The following is a 6,213-nucleotide window of genomic DNA, read 5'->3' as shown; positions in this document are numbered from 1 at the left end:
AGAGGATTAAGAGTACACTATGATGAACACTAAGTAATGTATAGAATTGTTGAATCACAATATTGTACACCTGAAACTAATATAACACTGTATGTTAACTATACAGAAATTAAAATTTTTAAAGACTCAAAATAATAAAGATGTTAATTCTCCCCCAAACTGACATTGTTTTATGTAATCCCTATTAAAAATCCTCAGCAAGATATTCTGTAAATATAGACAGCACTATTCCAAAATTTATATGAAAGGTAAAGAAACTTGAATAGCTAAAACAATTTTGAAAAAGAATTAAGTGGGAGAAATCACTCCCACTCCATAGCCACAAAACAAAACAATGAAAAACAGAACATTGATTTAAACCTTTTATCTTAAACAAAAATTAACTCAAAATGAATCACAAATTTATTTTTTTCAACTTTATTTTTTTATTGAAGTTTGATTTGCCAACATATAGTATAACACCCATGCTCATCCCATCAAGTGCCCTCCTCAGTGCCCATCACCCAGTTACCCCCATTCTCCCGCCCACCTCCCCTTCCACTACCATTTTTTTCATTTCCCAGAGTTAGGAGTCTCATATGTTTTGTCACCCTCTCTAACTGAATCACAAATTTAAATATAAAATGTAAAATTAAGTATCACAGTTCTTTTAGAATTTGTCCAGCAAGTTTCCAGTCATTACCAAAAGACCCTAGGGTTTGGGGTGGGGGTGGGGGGATAACCAATAAAACTTTTAGAAAAAAATAGAAGAAAATCTTTGGGATCTAGGGCCAAGCAGGATTCTTATACTTGACAACAAAAGCATAATCCATGCAAGAAAAAAACTGATAAATTAGATGTCACCAAAAATAAAAATTTTGCTCCAGGTGCCTGGGTAGCTCAGTTTGTTAAGTGTCTGACTCTAGGTTCTGGCTCAGATTATGATCTCATGGGTCATAGGACAGACCCACATCAGGCTCCCTGCTCAGCGGGGAGTCTGCTTGGAAGATTTTCCCCTCTACCCTTCCCCTGACTCATGCACATGTTCTCACACACTCTCTCTCTAATAAATAAATCTTAAAGATCAGAGTTTAAAATTTAAAAAATAAAAAATTTTTGCTCTATAAAAGACTCTCTTAAGAAGATTAAAAGATAAGCCACAGACTAGGAGAAAATACTTGCAAAGCACATATCCAACAAAGGACCAGAATCTAGAATATGTAAAAACTCAACATTAAAAGACAATCTAATTAAGAAATCAGCAAAAGATATGAACGAAATGTTGACAAAGAGAGTATACAGATGGCAAATAAGCACATGAAAAGATGTTCAACAACATTAACCATTAAGGCAATGCAAATTCAAACCACAATGAGATATCACTACACACCTTTCAGAATGGCTAAAATGTAAAACATTAACAGGGCCAAATATTGTCAAGGATGCAAAAACCTACATCATCCATAGATTACTTCTGACAATGAAAAATAAAACAGCCACTCTGAAAACAATTTGGCAGTTTTATATGAAACTAAACATGCAACTACCATATATAACCTAGCAAAATGCACACCATCTGCATTTTCCTCAGAGAATAAAAACTTATGTTTATATCAAAAGCTATACACAAATTTTATAATAGCTTTATTTGTAATAGCCAAAAACAGGGAACAATCCAGATGTCTTTCAATGGGTGAATGGTTAAACAAACTGTGGTACATCTATACCACAGAACAGTACTCTACAATAAAAGGATAAACTACTGGCACACACAGCTTTAGCTGAATCTCCAGGGAATTATGCTGCATGAAAATAGTGCAAAAAAAGTCAAGCATTTGTATGATTTTCTTCACACAACATTCTTGAAATAACAAAACTACAGATTTGGAGAACAGGTCAGTAATGGCCGAGTCAGGGATGGGAGTTAGGAGGAGGCAGTATGACTATGAAAGGACAATATGAGGGATCACCGTGGTGACAGAAATATTATTTACTTTGACTTTATCAATTAGATATCCTGGTTGTGACAATGTAGTGCAGTTTTGTAAGATGTTAATATTGGGAGAAATGGAGTAAAGGATACACAGGATCCTCTATGTTATTTCTTAACAGGTTAATCTGTAATCACCTCAAAATAAAAAATTTAATTAAAAAAACTATCTGGGTAACTTGACTGTCCTATTTTTATATTTTATCTGTATTTTTGCTCATAGTTTTTTGAAAGCTCCTTTGAAAATATTAGCTGATTTGTACATTTAAGAGACTTTAAAAATATCTGATCATTTGACACAGTAATTCTATGCCCAGAAATATATACCCCCCAAAAAAAACAAAATGCAAAGATATTCATTGTAACATTATTTATTAGCACAAAAGTCTGAAATAATTTTATGTCCAACATCTATGAGGGATTAAATAAAATATCATATCCAAATGATAGAATATTCTACAACCATTAAAATGTTAACAACAAAAAACCATCAATGATATGTTAAGATGAAAATAATATAATGTTAAGGAACAAAAAAATGAAATATTATATTCAATCTGACTTCAATAATCTATAGTGATATGAATATAATAAGGAAAATACTCCAAATGTAACCACAATACTCCTTAAGTGACAGAATGAGTGAGAATGGGTGAGTTTTATTTTCCTCTCCTATATTCTTTTTGGTTTTCCATAATGAACTTACCACTGGTATGGTCTCAGACTAGCTGTTATCCTTTCTAAGCCTTGGCATCCTCATTCATAAAATTGAGACAATAATAGTACCTTCCATATATTTGATATTATATCTAGAGTGCTTAGCAAAGTATTGAATACACAATAAATGACAAATAAATGTTACTTATTTGGCAAACGTGTGTAGTATTTAGAATGTATCAGGCACTTTTCTAAGATCTTTCCAAATATTAACTCATTTAGTCCTCATAATAAGCCTCTGAGGTATGTACTATTATCATTGAAGAAGGAAACTGAGGTACAATGAAATTAAATAATTTCTTCAAATTATACGGTTAATAAATAGCAAAGCTAGAGTCTGAACCAGCAGCCTGACTCTAAAGTCTGTGCTATTAATCATTACAGTATTTTGGTTTTGTTGGTTATTACTCTTACAGAATAGACATAAAAATGAGTCAGATCTAAAATAATGGAAAAGGCAGAACTTTTCTAGAGATATATGGTTACCAACAATCAGCATGAAGGAAAAATGGTAAAGCAGATACTTTGCTCTACTAAAGTGTTTATGGAATTTGAAGTCATATAGTTTAAACTGTATGTCAGTTCCCCAATTCTATCCTTATATGGCCTTACATAAATTATTTAATCTCTGTGACAATCACGTATCTGTGAAATGAGATATACATATATACCTACATTTCAGACTGAGAGGATTACTGAAGATAATATACTAAAGTAACTATGTAGTACACACTCAACAAATGCTTGTTTCCTTTACCTTTATTAACATCTAAAACACTATTCTTAAATAGGGTAGAACACATTCAGATAATCACATCAAAATGTATGCTTCCTGATAAATGGACCATCTCCTGATTATCACCAGCAAAATAAAATTGATGCACAATATCTAAGTGGCTTAATGGACCATCTCTACTACCTAACCCAGAGTTCTTAGAAAATGCAGAACTTATAGGGTATGTAGTTAGAGCATCTCTTGGAGTTTAAATACCCAGCATAAACAGCAAAGTGGATGATTCTTAGTAATACTATTTACTTGATAAATATAGCAGACGCTATAAAACATCCACTGGCAGGGTCCTAGGACTTAACAGCAAAAGCAAATATATAGCATCTGCTCTTTTTTTTTAATAAATTTATTTTTTATTGGTGTTCAATTTACCAACATACAGAATAACACCCAGTGCTCATCCCGTCAAGTGCCCCCCTCAGTGCCCGTCACCCATTCACCCCCACCCCCCACCCTCCTCCCCATCCACCACCCCTAGTTCGTTTCCCAGAGTTAGGAGTCTTTATGTTCTGTCTCCCTTTCTGATATTTCCCACACATTTCTTCTCCCTTCCCTTCTATTCCCTTTCACTATTATTTATATTCCCCAAATGAATGAGAACATATAACGTTTGTCCTTCTCCGATTGACTTACTTCACTCAGCATAATACCCTCCAGTTCCATCCACCTTGAAGCAAATGGTGGGTATTTGCCGTTTCTAATGGCTGAGTAATATTCCATTGTATACATAAACCACGTCTTCTTTATCCATTCATCTTTCGATGGACACCGAGGCTCTTTCCACAGTTTAGCTATTTTGGACATTGCTGCTATAAACATCAGGGTGCAGGTGCATCTGCATCTTTGGGGTAAATCCCCAACAGTGCAATTGCTGGGTCGTAGGGCAGGTCTATTTTTAACTCTTTGAGGAACCTCCACAAAGTTTTCCAGAGTGGCTGCACCAGTTCACATTCCCACCAACAGTGTAAGAGGGTTCCCTTTTCTCTGCATCCTCTCCAACATTTGTGGTTTCCTGCCTTGTTAATCTTCCCCATTCTCACTGGTGTGAGGTGGTATCTCATTGTGGTTTTGATTTGTATTTCCCTGATGGCAAGTGATGCGGAGCATTTTTTCATGTGCATGTTGGCCATGTCTATGTCTTCCTCTGTGAGATTTCTGTTGATGTCTTTTGCCCGTTTCATGATTGGATTGTTTGTTTCTTTGGTGTTGAGTTTAATAAGTTCTTTATAGATCTTGGAAACTAGCCCTTTATCTGATATGTCATTTGCAAATATCTTCTCCCATTCTGTAGGTTGTCTTTGAGTTTTGTTGACTGTATCCTTTGCTGTGCTAAAGCTTCTTATCTTGATGAAGTCCCGATAGCTCATTTTTGCTTTTGTTTCTTTTGCCTTCGTGGATGTATCTTGCAAGAAGTTACTGTGGCTGAGTTCAAAAAGGGTGTTGCCTGTGTTCTTCTCTAGGATTTTGATGGAATCTTGTCTCACATTTAGATCTTTCATCCATTTTGAGTTTATCTTTGTGTATGGTGCAAGAGAGTGGTCTAGTTTCATTCTTCTGCATGTGGATGTCCAATTTTCCCAGCACCATTTATTGAAGAGACTGTCTTTCTTCCAATGGATAGTCTTTCCTCCTTTATCGAATATTAGTTGACCATAAAGTTCAGGGTTCACTTCTGGGTTCTCTATTCTGTTCCATTGATCTATGTGTCTGTTTTTGTGCCAGTACCACACTGGCTTGATGACCACAGCTTTGTAGTACAACCTGAAATCTGGCATTGTGATGCCCCCAGATATGGTTTTCTTTTTTAAAATTCCCCTGGCTATTCGGGGTCTTTTCTGATTCCACACAAATCTTAAAATAATTTGTTCTAACTCTCTGAAGAAAGTCCATGGTATTTTGATAGGGATTGCATTAAACGTGTAAATTGCCCTGGGTAACATTGACATTTTCGCAATATTAATTCTGCCAATCCATGAGCATGGAATATTTTTCCATCTCTTTGTGTCTTCCTCAATTTCTTTCAGAAGTGTTCTGTAGTTTTTAGGGTATAGATCCCTTACCTCTTTGGTGAGGTTTATTCCTAGGTATCTTATGCTTTTGGGTGCAACTGTAAATGGGATTGACTCCTTAATTTCTCTTTCTTCAGTCTCATGGTTAGTGTATAGAAATGCCACTGATTTCTGGGCATTGATTTTGTATCCTGCCATGCTACCAAATTGCTGTATGAGTTCTAGCAATCTTGGGGTGGAGGCTTTTGGGTTTTCTATGTAGAGTATCATGTCATCGGCGAAGAGGGAGAGTTTGACTTCTTCTTTGCCAATTTGAATGCCTTTAATGTCTTTTTGTTGTCTGATTGCTGAGGCTAGGACTTCCAGTACTACGTTGAATAGCAGTGGTGAGAGTGCACATCCCTGTCTTGTTCCTGATCTTAGGGGAAAGGCTCCCAGTGCTTCCCCATTGAGAATGATATTTGCTGTGGGCTTTTCGTAGATGGCTTTTAAGATGTCGGGGAATGTTCCCTCTATCCCTACACTCTGAAGAGTTTTGATGAGGAATGGATGCTGTATTTTGTCAAATGCTTTCTCTGCATCCAATGAGAGGATCATATGGTTCTTGGTTTTTCTCTTGCTGATATGATGAATCACACTGATTGTTTTACGAGTGTTGTACCAGCCTTGTGTCCCGGGGATAAATCCTACTTGGTCATGGTGAATAATTTTCTTAATGTATTGTTGGA

General features: G+C 35.7%; 1 non-coding gene across 1 annotated transcript; it reads left to right on the top strand.

Annotated features, from left to right (window-relative positions):
* Positions 1-633: 633 nt before the first annotated feature.
* On the top strand, positions 634-694 carry LOC140640712 (U7 small nuclear RNA). The gene has a single exon (XR_012037353.1). It is a non-coding gene; the product is annotated as a U7 small nuclear RNA (small nuclear RNA).
* Positions 695-6,213: the final 5,519 nt, after the last annotated feature.

Source organism: Canis lupus, chromosome 9 (genome assembly GCF_048164855.1).
Source record: "Canis lupus baileyi chromosome 9, mCanLup2.hap1, whole genome shotgun sequence".
Lineage (NCBI taxonomy): Eukaryota > Metazoa > Chordata > Mammalia > Carnivora > Canidae > Canis > Canis lupus.
This window is presented reverse-complemented; position numbering and strand designations above follow the sequence as displayed.